Genomic DNA, 17,164 nt, shown 5'->3' with positions numbered 1-17,164 from the left:
GGGCGTGGCTGGAAAATCCCGCCCAATATGTTCAACCACACAAGCTGCCAGTGAGACACTGAGCACCTTTACACTGGAATAATTCCCCTGCTCCACCCAATTAAGACCTTTATGCTTCTTTTATAGACACTTGATTTAAATCACCTCTTGATTTTCTTTCTATACTCAGTGGGACGCAAGCTTAATTTTCTGCAACCCATTGCCATAAATTTGACCCTTTTAGCCAATATGTTGGGGGAATTTCCCAGCCATTCCCACTGGCAGGATCTTCCAGTCCTGGCCGCAGTGACTACCCACCCCACCCCACCCCCCCCCCCCCCCCCCAGCCACGGGTTTCCCAGTGGGGTACGAACAACGGGATACCCCGTAGACAGCAGTGGGACCAGAAGGTCCTGCTACCAGCCAATAGCGGGCTGTCGCCGCCGCTACAAAAACTGCCGCGGGGGAGGAGAATGGGTGTGTAGGGGGATGTGGGGGTGGGGGGGGGGGGGTGGTGCGGGGAGGCAGAAAGTGCCACCCATCCTCACTGAGGTGCAGTTCGCAGCAATGAACCCAATATTCCAGATGTGGTCGAATGACGCCCGAATCCCGCTGGCATGAACGGCCGGAGAATCCCATCCAATTACTATTTTTAAGGCAGATCGATTCTTAACCGACAAGAGAGTCAAAGGTTATCGCGCGCGGAATGGGGGTGGGGGGGGGGGGGGGGGAGGCGGAATGTGCAGTTAACTTTACAATCTGATGAGCGATGTCCTTATTGAATGGCAGAGCAGGCTCGAGGGGCAGAATGGCCTACTCCTGCTCCGAATTCGTATGTCTGTATGTTTTACTGTCTGTGGGGTTCAGTGTGAAAATGGGCCCCATGTTCTGATCATTAAGAAGGATGAACAGCTATCTCCCATGAAGTTACATCAAAAAGAAGATATAAAAGTGCCTCTGGAACCTTGACAATCCAACAGTCATCAGTCAGGACTTAAACTGCAAACTTCAAAGCTTAATGGCATGTTTACATTTCACTTCATAAAAAGTAGCCCCTGGGAGGTTATGTGTACCTTAATTACACTCTAACTTAATTATAGGTTCATACTGGAAAGTAAAAAATTAAATGTGTTTATTTTAGATTGAGTCATCGGTGCTTAAATATAAATAGAAAGCTTTTAAGGAGCTTTTGCAACCTACTTTGTTTAACTTGACTGGACCGCTGCCTCGCCAGGTAATGTCACACGATGAGGACTGCAGAGCGGACAGGGTCACATTACAAAGCACGCAGTAAAAACAAAAAGGAATTTTTTGTGGACGCGTTTAACCGTTTCAGTTTCCTGGACAGCTTTGAAATTCTGGTCCACCTTCACTCTCGGTACGCTTCTGAACATCTGGCAAGCGGACCACTGGAAAGCGAAGGCTAATGTCATGAGAAATTCCTGAGCTCACAGCACCTCAACATCGGCAAGCAGAGTCAGGTCAGCAACGCTGCTGCTGATCGCAGGCATTTAATCAGTGCTTTGATCCCACCTTGATTAAAAACTTGCTGAGTGAACAAATTTGGGTTGACACGTGGCACCGTTCCCCAGCACCGCGGAACGCTGGCTCCAATTTATTGCTACTGAATATTAAAAGGCATTGAGATGAGAGAACGTTAACTTCGTCTGGAGCAGAAAGCTGGCATTGTTATCTCGCGGTTCTGTTCTGAGTAGTAAGCATAGCCAGGCTAAACATCACTCTCCAGCTTTGCTTCAGCACTGACGGGAGATTGTTGCCTCAATTTAAAATATCTCCCTCTGTCACCTTCTGAAATTATTGTTATTTCCTTTTTGTTTTAATCTGGCCATGATTCGATCCATCCACATATAACATCAGACAGAGAATGTATCAGAATCACATCAGCCATCATTGTACATAAGGGGTTTCTGCTGAATAAATTAAAGGAATACCCACTGTTGACATGAATCTCCATCATCCTGGCTTTTTATTTTATGTGGTGTAACGCAGTGCAAAAGAAAGAATAGTGCTTCCCGCATCCCAAAATGTTTCACAGCCAATACAGTGATTTTTGAAATGTAGTCATTGTTGTATTGTCGTAAACGCAAAAACCAAATTGTGCTCAGCAAGCTTCCACAGAAAGAAATGTATGAATGCAAAGATGACGGGTGGGACTTTCCGGCCGCCCTCGCCCCAAGCCTGGAAAATCCTTTGCACGGTCCGTGTCCCACCCGCTACGAGTTCCATGGCGGGCGGGACAGGAAAATTCCGCCTGACCTGTGACTATTCCGGTGACGAGTTATCACGACCTCCAACACTGCATGGAATATTCTAGTCATGTCGAAAGTCACTGGACTTTGGGCTGCCTCTGCAAATTACCCGTTCTTGCCCACAGCAGGTGGGACCGAAAACTCCCAGCTGTTGACTCTGTTTCACACAAGCCTTAAAGCATTTTATAACACAGAACCTGAGTATTGTTGGGAAAAAAAGGGCATGTTGTCGAAACTTTTCAACTTGCACTCATCAGGACACATTCACAAGAATACCAATGGAGGGATTCTCCAATCTTATCCGTACCTGCCCCACGGCCAGAGAGAAGGGAAAATTCAGCTTAGTATTAGCTAGGTAGAAACACCCAGCAAAGCAATACTGACAGAGTGGATTCAGCGCCGAAGTATTTCTCAGTTAATATTTTATACTATTTGAATGAACATTGGTCAATTTCCAGGTTCTTTTGGGTCGGTATTTTAAAAGCTGGGGTGGCCCGTCTCATTTAATCGGCATTTGTCTCCCCTTGCTCCATCTCCTGCCCCAATTCCCAAAGACATTGACTGGAGAAATGGACCTACACCAATAGCATAAACCAGGCTCCGAGCAAATCAACAGGCAGCATGGTGGCACAGTAGTTAGCACTGCTGCCTCACAGCGCCAGGGACCCGGGTTCGATTCCGGCCTTGGGTCACTGTCCGTGTGGAGTTTGCACATTCTCCCTGTGTCTGCATGGGTTTCCTCCGGGTGCTCTGGTTTCCCCCCACTGTCCAAAGATGTGCGGGTTAGATTGATTGGCCATGCTAAATTGACACTTAGTGTCAGGGTGATTAGCAGAGTAAATAAATAGGGTTAAAGGGATGGGGCCTGGGTGGGATTGTTGTTGGTGCAGACTCAATGGCCAAATGGCCTCCTTCTGCAATGTAGGGATTCTATGATTTTTCTATGAACTGCAGTATCGTTAGCTTTATTCTCTATCCGCCGATACTGTCAGAGCTGCTGAGATTTTCTGTTTCTGTTTGAAATTGACAGCACAATTTGACACCATACCAATATCCTTTTGGTGTCATTGTCAAATAGGTTGCTGATTTGCTATGAGCCCATTCCACTACTTGCTGAAGTCCAGGTCTGAGGCGTTCAAGTCAGGCGACCCTGACCTATATATGAAAACACAGTAAGAAGTCTCACAACACCAGGTTAAAGTCCAACATGTTTATTTGGTAGCACAAGCTTTTGGAGTGTTGCTCCTTCTTCAGGTGAGTGAAGAGTTGTGTTCACAAACAGTGCATATAAAGACACAAACTCAATTTACAAAATAATGGTTGGAATGCGAGTCTTCATAGGTAGTCAAGTCTTAAAGGTACAGACAATGTGAGTGGAGAGAGGGTTAAGCACAGGTTAAAGAGATGTGTATTGTCTCCAGCCAGGACAGTTAGTGAGATTTTGCAAGCCCAGGTAAGTCGTGGGGGTTACAGATAGTGTGACATGAACCCAAGATCTCGGTTAAGGCCGTCCTCATGTGTGCGGAACTTGGCTATCAGTCTCTGCTCAGCGACTCTGCGTTGTCGTGTGTCGTGAAGACCGCCTTGGAGAACGCTTACCCGAAGATCAGAGGCCAAATGCCCGTGACCGCTGAAGTGTTCCCCAACAGGAAGAGAACACTCTTGCCTGGTGATTGTCGAGCAGTGTTCATTCATCCATTGTCGTAGCGTCTGCATGGTCTCCCCAATGTACCATGCCTCGGGACATCCTTCCTGCAGCGTATCAGGTATGATGTAGAGATGCCGGCGTTGGACTGGGGTAAACACAGTAAGGAGTCTAACAACACCAGGTTAAAGTCCAACAGGTTTATTTGGTAGCAAACCCCACTCGCTTTCGGAGTGCTGCTCCTTCGTCAGGTGAGTGAGAGATCTCCCATTCACCTGACGAAGGCGTATCAGGTAGACAACGTTGGCCGAGTTGCAAGTGTATGTACTGTGTACCTGGTGGATGGTGTTCTCACGTGAGATGATAGCATCCGTGTCGATGATCCGGCATGTCTTGCAGAGGTTGCTGTGGCAGAGTTGTGTGATGTCGTGGTCACTGTTCTCCTGAAGGCTGGGTAGTTTGCTGCGGACAATGGTCTGTTTGAGGTTGTGCGGTTGTTTGAAGGCAAGAAGTGGGGGTGTGGGGATGGCCTTGGTGAGATGTTCATCTTTAGCAATGTTCGTCTTCTCGCATTCCGACCATTATTTTGTAAATTGAGTTTGTGTCTTTATATGCCCTGTTTGTGAACAGAACTCCCACTTACCTGATGAAGGAGCAGCGCTCCAAAAGCCAGTGGCTTGTGCTACCAAATAAACCTGTTGGACTTTAACCTGGTGTTGTGAGACTTCTTACTGTGTTTACCCCAGTCCAACGCCGGCATCTCCACATCATGGCTATATATGAAAGCCAGATACAATCTAAGGAGATCCAACAAAGATGCCAAAAGACAGTACCGGACCAAGCTAGAGTCCCAGGCTAGCCATACCGACCCCCGCTCACTATGGCAAGGTCTGCAAGACATTACAGGCTACAAGTTGAAGACATGTAAAATTGCCGGCTCCAACGCACCCCTCCCTGATGAGCTCAATGCACTCTATGCCCATTTTGAGCAAGAGAACAGCAAGAGCATGCCCTCCACCCTGGAAGCCCTGGATGAACCTGTATTTGGGATCACCTATGTTAGACTCCTATTTATTGACTACAGTTCAGCCTTCAACACCATTATTTCCACAAAACGCATCTCCAACTTCCGTGGCCTGGGCCTCGGCTCCTCCCTCTGCAACTGGATTCTGAACTTCCTAACTCACAAACCACAATCAGTAAGGATAGGCAACAACGCCTCCTCCACTATCATCCTCAACACCGGTGCCTCACAAGGCTGTGTTCTCAGCCCCCTACTATACTCCTTATACACCTATGACTGTGTGGCCAAATTCCCCTCCAATTCGATTTTCAAGTTTGCTGACGACACCACCGTGGTGGGACGGATCTCAAACAATGACGAGACAGAGTACAGGAATGAGATAGAGAATCTGGTGAACTGGTACAGCGACAATAATCTCTCCCTCAATGTCAACAAAATGAAGGAGATTGTCATTGACTTCAGGAAGCGTAAAGGAGAACATGCCCCTTTCTACATAGATTCCATAGAATCCCTACAAGGAGGCCATTTGGTCCATCGAGTCTGCACCGACCACAATCCCACCCAGGCCCTATTCTCGCAACCTCACATATTTACCCTGCTAATCCCTTGACACTAAGGGGCAATTTAACATGGCCAATCAACCTAATCCGCACACCTTTGGAGAGTGAGAGGAAACTGGAGCATCCATGGGAGGAAACCCATGCAGACATGGGGAGAATGTGCAAAGTCCACACAGTGACCCAAGGCCAGAATTGAACCCGGTCCCTGGCGCTGTGAGGCAGCAGTGGTAATCACTGTGCCACCGTGTCAGCCCCCCCAACGGGGATGAAGTAGAAAGGGTTGAGAGCTTCGTGTTTAGGTGTCCAGATCACCAACAATCTGTCCTGGTCCCCCAATGGCGACACTATAATTAAGAAAGCTCACCAATGCCTCTACTTTCTCAGAAGACTAAGGAAATTTGGAATGTCAGCCTCGACTCTCACCAACTTTTACACCATAGAAAACATTCTTTCTGGTTGTATCACAGTTTGGTATGGCTCCTGCTCTGCCCAAGACCGCAAGAGACTACAAAAGATAATGAATGTAGCCCAATCCATCACACAAACCAGCCTCTCATCCATTGACACTTCCTGCTGCCTCGGCAAAGCAGGCAGCATAATTAAGGACTCCCTACATGTTAGGCCATGCTAAATTGCTGCTTAGTGTCCCAAAATAAGTAGGTTAAGTGGATTAGCTATGGTAAATGTGCAGGGTTACAGGAATAGGGCAGAGGGCTGAGCCTGGGTAAGATGCTCTTTCAGAGAGTCAATGGAGACTCGATGGGCTGAATGGCCTCTTTATGTACTGTCGGTTTTCTATGGCAGTGTCAGCAGCCCAAAGACCAATCTTGGCCTGGGACATGTCCCCAGACTAGTCTTCCAATAAGGGGGAATGGAACAGCAATTGAGAACGGGGCACATTCTCAAATTTCCCTTACGGCCTCTGCTGACTCTGTGGATTAAAGCGAGGACCTTTGCATATTAGTTTAACCACTCATTGCCTTAACCAACAGAATCAATAGGGAGCTCCCGCATACATCTTTAAGCATATTTTTGATGACTTCAAAATCAACAGAAGATGATTAATCTCCTCTGCTCGCCATTCGGGCATAAATTAATAAAGGGTTAGAGAATTTATAGGGAGTCATTTGCAGCATAATGCTTTTATGATGCTCTAGCTGTACCAAGGAAATTAATTATTGACTGTTTGCTAAAACTAGCTGTTAATCTTTATGATGAAGAATTGAAGCGGCTATAAAATACTCGATGCACAACAGAACCAGTTAGGTTACTATGTGCAATTTACAGCCAGGTAAATTAAAGCTATTATCTTCTAAAGGCTTTGTATTAATGGATATGAGTAACCCGCTGTGTTCTCTCACCTTTCAGACGCACTGGGTCTGTCTCAGTTCCCAGTGGGCGCGACTGAACAGGAGAAAACTGCCCTCAGAATCTAGCACTAATTGTCTCTTATTTGATTCTTGCTGGGAGAGGATATAATGAGAGTGTGGGGAATGTCTCAGTAACAGGGATATGCATTCATGTGTGATTCAGCCAACATGCATAAACAGCTCAAGTATTGCTGTCATGGTTTATGACATCCTTGAGATCCTATTGCTACTTTCCCTTGCTATTTACGATATGTGCATCCCATGCAGTATTTCTGCAGGAATAAGCTAGAAAATAACTTCTGAGTAGTCGAACCTCAGTAGAGCAAACTACATCATGAATGGGAAGGGGGGGGGGTCAAAATTAATAACCTGAACAGACCAATTCACAAATTTGGATCACATTGTGGATATCTTGCTTATTTGATGTCTGCGTGCAGGTATCTGTGTGTGTGTGTGTGTGAAGATCTATTTATGCTGGAGCATCAGAAAAACACAAGCGCCAGAATTCTACCGGCCCGCCCGCCATGGGAATCAGAGCGGGCAAGGGGTGGATAATGGGAAGGTCTGTTGACCTTGGGTGGGATTTTACGGTTTCGGGACGAGCGAGGCCGTAATATCCCACCCATGTTTCAGATCCTTATCGGTACAGCAGGAAGCTGGCTAAGGTGGGTCTGATTGAAGAGTATGAAAATGAGAGCAAACCATCGGTTTCATCCATCTCCCCTCATTTTTGGTGAACATGAATTCAGAAAAGCAGCCAGCATCATCAAGGACCCCACGCCTCCCGGACATTCTCTCTTCCACCTTCTTCCGTTGGGAAAAATATACTAAAATCTGAGGTCACGTACCAATTGACTCAAGAACAGCTTCTTCCCCGCTGCCATCAGACTTTTGAATGGACCTACCTTGCACTAAGTTGATCTTTCTCGACACCCGAGCTATGACTGTAACACTACAATCTGCACCCTCTCATTTCCCTCTCCCCTATGTACTCTTTGAACAGTATGCTTTGTCTGTACAGCGAGCAAGAAACAATACTTTTCACTGTATCCCAATACGTGACAATAATAATTCAAATCGAAAAATAACAGAACGAGACATGAGATGAGTAAAATCCCAGTAGGGAACCATTGGGCCAAATTCGCCTATTCCTCCCAAGGACACAACACTCACCTCACTTTACTCATGATATTGTGTCACAATATGTGATTTTCTGAAAGAAAGCAATCTAATTTGTATTTGAATGATTCTGTACTTATTGGGCCCTATTTTACCATTTTGATTCTAAGTTCTGGGCGGACTTGAAACTGGGAATGTTTCAGATCCGACTTTTAGACCCATTCTCAGGCGCCCCCATACGCACTCTGCCTGAAAAAATATTAGAAATTCCGAATCGTGCTGTAGAAGGCTGTGGGCGGGGCTTAACATGCCCAAAATTGTGCAGCTCCGATCGGCGCCTCCAACTGCGCATGCGTAAAATAAAATGATAGAATGCTGCTCCCTTTCCACATCCCTCCCAGGCCGGATAATGCCTCTCCCTGGTCCTCACAGATATTGCCCCACCCCCAAAACATTACTGACCCCCTTATCCCCCCCCATCCCCTCTGCCACCCAGACTGATCGCGAGCCGCTCCCCTTCCTTCTTCCCCACCGATCACAGGCAGAATGGCAGCGGACCCCCCCATCCCCCTCCCCCACTGATCTCAAGCAGAGAGCTGTCGGACGCTCGGCACTTACCTCTCCACTAACTGGAGCCTGAATCAGACTTTTGTCGAACATGTCTGTTTTGCGCCGATTCCGGATGGGTGAACGCAGTGGTAAAGGAGGAAGTGCCGGTAAGGTTGGGCGTGCAGCCCATTAAGTCAATGTAAATGCATACAAATGCATTTAAATGCCGTCACGCCCATTTCGGGCGCAGTCCCGATCGCGGCCATTTTCGGGCCTTGGTAAAGGCGCGGGGGCGGGAGCGGATCGTACTACTCGCCTCACGCCCGACTTTACCAAATTTTCGCACCAGAAAATGGGCGCAATGCGATGGTAAAATTGGGCCCATTGTTTCTAAAGTTTTAAGTTTATTTATTAGTGTCACAAGTAGGCTCACATTAACACTGCAATAAAGTGACTGTGAAAATCCCCTTCCAACATTTCCCTGTAGATTCTGCTCTATAGATGGATCACTCGATGTCTGAACTATTGTTTCCGCAAGTCAGTTTTGAATTTACGCTCGTTCCCCCCCCCCACCCCTGTCCCCCCACTCCGCCTTCAAACGCAGGTGGTGTCCTCAGGTTCTACTGTTCTTGACAAGTTGAAAGGAGTTGGTATGGCTGACATTGGGTGGGATTTTACGGCCCAGCTTGAGCGAGACTGGAAATTCCCGCCCCGAGGTCAACAGACATTTCCGTTGTACGCCCTTCGCCCGCTCCGATTCCGTGACAGGCGAGGCGGTAGAATCCCGGCGATTGTGCAGTCTCTTTTGAATCACAAAAAGCAAATATTTATCACCTCACAGCTTTCTCTTCTCAGACACTTCTGATTCATTTCCTACTTTATAACTGCCTCCTGCAATCTATTATTCTGCAGAATCTGAGACCCCCTTATTCTTGCTTCACGCTGCCAAGTTCATGCCATGGTGAATATGGCATTGATTTCCTTCCAGACTAAACTTGGCGATGTTTGCCCTGAACAGTGCCCTTCTAATCTTGTACCAGTGCAAAATCTGCCCCTTCATCAGTAGGCTTCATGCTGGTCTGATTTCAGATGTGCTGGATTATATGCAGCACCAGAGATCAAGCTGTTATCTCTATCCCTTGATCATTGGCATCTGTCAAAACATAATGGCATGATGTTCTCAGCTCTCTCGAGGGAACTGACTAAACCGAGGTCATGAATAGTTGACCTCTCTACTCTCCTGTCACATTACCTTCAGATTTTTGCTGAATGAGGCAATTCACGAGATATTGCACGGCTCCAAAAGTGAATGAATGCCATTAAATGTATAATTCATAAAATTTACCTCCTTGTTTAACCCGGTTTATGCCACATCCTCTACAGTTGGAACAGTATTAATCTGCAACAACAAGAACTTGCATTTATATAGCTGCTCTAATGTCCAATGCATTGCTTCACAGGAGTGTAATCAGACAAAATAGTTGACCACAAGCCAATGAAGGAGGCATGAGCACAGGCGACCAAAGGTTTGGTCACAGAGGGAAATTTTAAGGAGTGCCTGAAAGGAGAAGGGAGAGGTAAGAATAAGAAAGGAACTTGGGAGCTTCAGGGTAGAATTTTCCATCTCGCAGGCAGATGCGTTTCCCAACATCATGGCGCACTCAGGCGAGATTTCATTAGGCGGGCGCAGGCATGGATCAGGTGCACACCTTACAATAATTAGATGAGTGATTAAAGGGATTAAAAAGTCCAATTGATTAGAATTTTAACATTGTCCTTGCGATGGGGGTGGCACGGTGGCACAGTGGTTAGCACTGCTGCCTTACAGTGCCAGGGACCTGGGTCCGATTCCTGGCTTGGGTCACTGTCTGTGCGGAATCTGCACGTTCTTCCCGCGTTTGCATGGGTTTCCTCCGGGTGCTCTAGTTTCCTCCTACAGTCGGAAAAATGTACTAGTTAGGTGCGTTGGCCATGCCTAATTCTCCCTCAGTGTACCTGAACAAGCACTGGAGTGTGGCGACTAGGGGATTTCCACAGTAACTTCATTGCAGTGTTAATGTAAGCCTACTTGTGACTATTAAATAAACTTTAACTTTAATTTTTTAAACTTGTCGCACGGGCAAAATGGGTGGGTGATCCAACCGTCATTGATCATTTTTATTTCCAGAGTGGGATATGCAATGGCTGAGGAGTTAGGCGTTTGTAGGGCTGAGATATGAGGTAGTGTTCTGTACTGTGGAAAGAGTGTCTTCCGTGTCGGGTACATCAACGTGTGGAACTCCGACACCAGAGCTTTGGGTCTCTCTGTCACCCTTTGTGCCCGGGTGATCCCCATTAGCTGACCTGCTGAGGGGTATTCTGTATTCGGCAGGGGGCATGTCCTCCTCTCCTGAGGAGGCGAGGGAACAAAGAGTGAGGAGGCAAGCTGGTCGCAGTCAGCCCCCCAGCCCCAATCCTCCCCCCCCGCCTCCACACCTCGGGCAGAGGTCCATGCACAGGATGGTCAGGGTCATCAGGGAGGGCAAAAAGAACACCGCTGGAAAATACGCCACTACCCAGCTGCCAAGGGTGTACAGGCAGTGGTCCAAATAACTTGACATGTCCAAGGTCCAATGTCGCAGGAGGCCCCAGCTGTCAAGGAAAGCACCAGGATTTGCAAGATGATGAGGCCAGAGGTAGCCTCCAATTGTGTGGCAGGCACCGTATGCCTGTTTCTCTGGAGCTCACGGTGGCACTAAAGCTTTGTGCCTTCGGATCCTTCCAGGGCGCTGTGGAGTCTCTCAGTCAGATGTACACAGCTGTGTTGAGCTGGTCACTGACTCCCTGTTCAGGCATGTGAGAAAATTTATCCATTTCAGGACGGACCAGGCCAGCCAGGCTGAGTGGGCGAGAGGATTCATGGCCACTGCTGTGTCCCCCCACATCCAGGGTGCCATTGATTGTACCCATGTGGCCAAAAAGGTACCAGCTAGCCAGCTGGGAGACCTTGTGAACAGGAAAGGTTTTCACTCGATGAACGTTCAGACTGTGTGTGAATGCAGGTCTCAGATCCTGCAGGTGTGTGTGCAAGGGACCCAGCTCCCATGATTCATACACTCTGGCAACACAATGGTTAGCACTGCTGCCTCACAGCGCCAGGAACTCGAGTTCGATTTCCGGCTTGGGTCACTGTCTGTGCAGAGTCTGCATGTTCTCCCATTGTCTGCGTGGGTTTCCTCCAGGTGCTCCGGTTTCCTCCCACAGTTTAAAAGACGTGCTGGTTAGGTGCGTTGGCCATGTGAAATTCTCCCTCAGTGTACCCAAACAGGCGTCGGAGTGTGGCGACTAGGGGATTTTCACAGTAACTTCATTACAGTGTTAATGTAAGCCTACTTGTGATTAATAAATAAACTTTAAACTTTAACTTTTCAGGCTACGCATTCCAGATCAGAATTTGCTTCATAAAATAATCCTCCCCTGGTTTTTTAGTCAATTATATTAAATCCGTGCCTGTGTATACTGACCCCAGTCTTTCCCCTGATATACCAAAGCCCCTAAACTGAGACCACCTTTAATATCAGCTGAGAGTTGAGATTCTCACAGACCAAAGGTCTCCTTGGTTGGCACGGCATGATCCTTAGAAATGCATTGACTCAAAGATGGTTTGTAAGCTTCTAGTTGTATTCTAGCCCATATCTCATGTGTTGTCACAGATTTGACAGTCACTTTTCTTCTCTTCCATCTTCACATCAATTACAATTTAATCTGTTACAAATGTCTCAAAAATTGCAACATGTTTGCACCCCTGATTTTTTTGAAATATTCGTTTATGGAATGTGTGCAAGGCCAGCATTAATTATTCATTCCTAACTGCCAATGAGAAGGAGGTGGTGAACTGCCTTCTTGAACCACTGCAGTTCATCTAGTCTGGTTACACTCACGGTGCTAACTAGAGTTCTGGGACTTTCAATGAGTGACAGCGAAGGAACGGAGATATAGGATGGCATTTTACCGCCCTGCCCGCCGCGGGAATCGGAGTGAGCGAGGGATGGACAATGGGAAAGTCCGTTGACCTTGAGTGGGATTTTACGGTTTTGGGACAAGCAAGGCTGTAAAGCCCCATCCACAGTCCTGGGCCAGGATGCTGTGTGACTTGGAGGAAAGCTTGCAGATTGTGTTTCCGTGAATCTGCTGCCAATGTCCTTCTAGGTGGTGAAGATCAGGTGCTGTTGAACTTGATGAGTTCCTGCAGTGCATCTTCTAGATGATACACAATGCTGTCACTGTGCAGCAGTGGTGGAGGGAATGAATGTTTAAGGTCATGGATAGGGTGCTCACCTAATGAGCTGCTTTGTCCTGGATGGTGCCGAGCGTTGATGGAGTTGCATTTATCCAGTCACGTGGAGAGTAATCCTTTGCATGGCAACATAGAAACATAGAAACTAGAAGCAGGAGGAGGCCATTCGGCCCTTCGAGCCTGCTCCGCCATTCATCTTGATCATGGCTGATCATCAAATTCAATATCCCGATCCCCCATTCCCCCATATCCCTTGATCCCTTTAGCCCCAAGAGCTATCTCTAATTTCTTCTTGAAACCAGATGACATTTTGGCCTCAACTACATTCGGTGGTAGTGAATTCCACACATTCACCACCCTCTGGGTGAAGACATTTCCCCTCACCTCAGTTCTAAAAGGATTATCCCTTATCCTCAAACTATGACCCCTAGTTCTGAACCCCCCACCATAGGGAACATTCTTTCTGAATCTATCCTGTTGAACCCTATCAGAATTTTATACGTTTTACATTCCTGGGATTTGCCCTGTAGATGGTGGACAGGCTTCGGGAAGTTAACTGCATATTTCCCAGAATCTGACATTTTTGTAGCCACAGTATTTATATGATTGGTGCCATTCAATTTCTAGTAAGAAGTTTCACAACACCAGGTTAAAATCCAACAGGCTTATTTGGAATCACAAGCTTTCGGAGCGCTGCTCCTTTATCAGGTTGATGGAATTGCACATGGAGAGTAATCCTTTACATAGAAACATAGAAACTAGAAGGCCATTCGGCCCTTCGAGCCTGCTCCACCATTCATTATGATCATGGCTGATCATTGCATTCAATATCCCGATCCCCCACTTCCCCCCATATCCCTTGATCCCTTTATCCCCAAGAGCTATATCTAATTTCTTCATGAAACCTTTGGAGCAGCGCTCCGAAAGCTCGTAATTCCAAATAAACCTGTTGGACTTTAAGCTGGTGTTGTGAGACTTCTTACTGTGTCCACCCCAGTCCAACGCCGGCAACTCCACATCATTCAACTTCTAGTCAATGGTAACCTCCAGGATGTTGATAGTGGGTGACTGTGATGGTAATTCTATTGAATGTCAAGACACAAGCATCTTATCCTAATAAAAACAATGACTCAGTTTCATTCAGCTATAGGAGTGGGTCCTTGCTTTTTTAACCATAAATATTCATTCTTGATCTCCTGGTGCAATACATTGTTGTGTGTGGGATCTTGCTGTGCTTAAGATCGTTGATGTGTTTCCTACACGATAATTGACTGCACGTCAAAAGTACTTCATTGGCTATAATGTGCTTTGGAATGTCCTGAAGTTGTGAAAAGCTGTGTATCAGTTTTAGATTTCCAGGATGCATAATCATAGAATCATTGAATCACTACAGTGCAGAAGGAGGCCATTTGGCCCATCGGATCTGCACCAACAACAATCCCACCCAGGCCCTATTCCCGTAACACCGCGCATTTACCCTGCTAATCCTCCTGACATGGTCAAGTTAGTATGACCAGTCCACCTAACCCGGACATCTTTGGGCTGTGGGAGGAAACTGGAGCACCCGCAGGAAACCCACGCAGACATGGGGAGAATGTGTAAACTCCACACATTTACCCGAGGCCGGAATTGAACCCGGGTCCCTGGCGTCGTGAGGCAGCATTGCTAATGACTGCCACCCCTAAAAGTTTTGCTTTTATGCGGTGGAAATGAATTTGCTCTGAGCATCTACCATTCACTGTCACACCCCAGTCACCCACCTACCCTGGCTTGCCGCTGGCTCCAGCTATGGGCCTAATTTCTGTGCTGCGCAGCATTAAAATGCTCTAAACTTGCACTGCAAACGGGGACTATGGACCATAATGCAAAGTGATTTGGCCCACGGCAACTTCACAATAAGCAGACAGTAGAAATGGAGCTATAAGCTTAATAAACAGAAAGAAAAATGAACTCATTTCAGGGTCCTTTAACTTCCACTCCATTTGAGGTTGGGCTACCAAACTATGAGGACTCTGCGTGTATTGATTTCTACACTGGCGGCTAAGATAAATTGATGGCCTCACAGTGGAAATTACCCTTGGCCATTTACTGCTCCCCGAGTAAAAGTAATCAGTTTGATTGATAAACAAGGACCCGGTTAAAACAAGCTTAATGAACATCTGTTTGTCCGCACCTCCCTATAAAAAAACGTGTGTTCTGCAATAAGAGAATCTCTGGTGCTCTAAAGTACATCTTAAAAAACACACACATAGTGGAGAGGCCGTCAGCAATTGAGTGTAAGAACTTGAATGTGGTTTTTGTTTTAAATCTGGAAATTAAGAGCTGATATCGGTAAAAATGACCATGAAAATGGTGGTTTCTTTTCGATGGGTGGGTTCGATTCTGGCCTTGGGTCACTGTCCGTGTGGAGTTTGCACGTTCTCCCGTGTCTATGTGGTTTTCCTCCGGGTGGTCCCGTTTCCTCCCACAGTCCAAAGATAAAGTTAATTTGTCACAAGTAAAGCTTACATTAACACTGCAATGAAGTTACTATGAAATTCCCCTAGCCACCACATTCTGGCACTTGTTCAGTTCAATGCACCTAACCAGTATGTCTTTGAGACAGGAGGAGGAAACTGGAGCACCTGGAGGAAACCCACGCAGACACGGGGAGAAAGTGCAAACTCCACACAGATAGTGACCCAAGCCAGGAATTGAACCCAGGTTCCTGGCGCTATGAGGCAGCAGTGCTAACCACTGTGCCACCGTGGTTAGGTGGATTAGATGTGCTAAATTGCCTCTTAGTGTCCAAAGATGTGTAGGTTAGGGGATGAGCAGGGTAAATATGTGGAGTTACGGGGATAGAGCCTGGGTGAGGTACTTTGTCGGAGAGTCGGTGAGACCCAATGGGCCAAATGGCCTCCTTCTGCACTGTCGGCATTCTGTGATTCTATGACTTTCTATTGCTCATGACATTATGAGCAGTTGATGAGGAGGATGGAAGTGACTGGATGTGAAGGGTGAGGGGAAGTGATGTGTCAATTTGTGTAGAGAGAGAGAAGTCACAAGTAGTCTTTCATACCTTGCCTAAGCAGCTAGATCGGTCCACTTCTCCCAGGCATTGACAAGCAACTTGTGTAACAACCCGTATTCCAGGGCACTTCACAGCTCTGTTTTCAAACAAAATTTGACAACGAGCTACGTTAAGAAATATTAAATTTAGACAGGTGACCAAAAGAGGCAAGTTTCAAGGAGTGTCTTAAAGGAGGAGAGAAATGCAGAGAGGGAGGACACAAAAGGAAATCAAGGGCTACTGGGATAGTTTGAGAAAGTAGAGTTAAGCAAGAGGTTCAGCCAGTTTTAGATGAGCAGAAATTTCCTCCAGTCAGATATTGGAAAGACACATAGAATCCATAGAATAAAATCCCTACAGTGCAGAAGGAGGCCATTCGGCCCATCAAGTCTGCACCGAACACAATCCCACCCAGGCCCTATTCCCGCAACCCCACACACTTATCCTGCTAATCCCCCGACACTAGAGTCAATTTAGCATGGCCAATCAACCTAACCTGCACATCTTTGGAATGTGGGAGGAAACCGGAGCACCCGGAAGAAACCCACGCAGACACGGGAAGAATGTGCAGACTCCACACAGACAGTGACCTGGAATTGAACCCGGGTCCCTGGCGCTGTGAGGCAGCAGTGCTAACCACTGTGGCACCGTGCCGTCCAGAATTGAATTCAGTGGCCTGAATGGAGGCAGAAAGGGAGCAAACCTCCCATTCTTCACCCATCCAAAGTTCTGCTGCCTCTGTATTAACTTGCACCATTCATAGATCACACCTGTACTCGCTCATCTACTTGTCATTGGTACTGATTGACGAAGCTGGCTTGAGAGGCCGCATGTCCCACTCCTGTTCCCAGTAATTATGATCTCCCCTCGCCCGGCAACCCCCTCCAATTACTGACCTGCCAGGACTGATCCAATAGATCCAATCAAACTCCTGAATTCTTGCTCCCTCCAGGTGGTGATTTCTGCCGGGTTCAAGTGGGAATCTAAGCCTCGGATACAACCATGAAGTCTCTGGGAGTTAAAACTTCTTCAGGCTTCATCGTGCGAGCTTGCTGCTCACCCAGGCCAGGCGTATGCGGAACAATTCTACCCAGCCTCTGCCCCAAGTTTAAATCCTTGCCCTACCCAGGATAAGGCACCTGGATCCATGGCTGCTTTTCCACAGTGCAGGTGGCGGGACTATTGGCAGGAGATTCGATCCTGGTTCCCACACTTTGGCCTAATTTTCCAGTCCTGCTTGCAATGGGAATTGTTGCGGACGGGATGGATACTCTGGCGGGCAAGCAAAAAGGTTCATTGACCTCACGGGGAGGGGGGGGA

This window comes from Mustelus asterias, chromosome 9 (assembly GCF_964213995.1).
Source record: "Mustelus asterias chromosome 9, sMusAst1.hap1.1, whole genome shotgun sequence".
Classification (NCBI taxonomy): Eukaryota; Metazoa; Chordata; class Chondrichthyes; order Carcharhiniformes; family Triakidae; genus Mustelus; species Mustelus asterias.
This window is presented reverse-complemented; position numbering follows the sequence as displayed.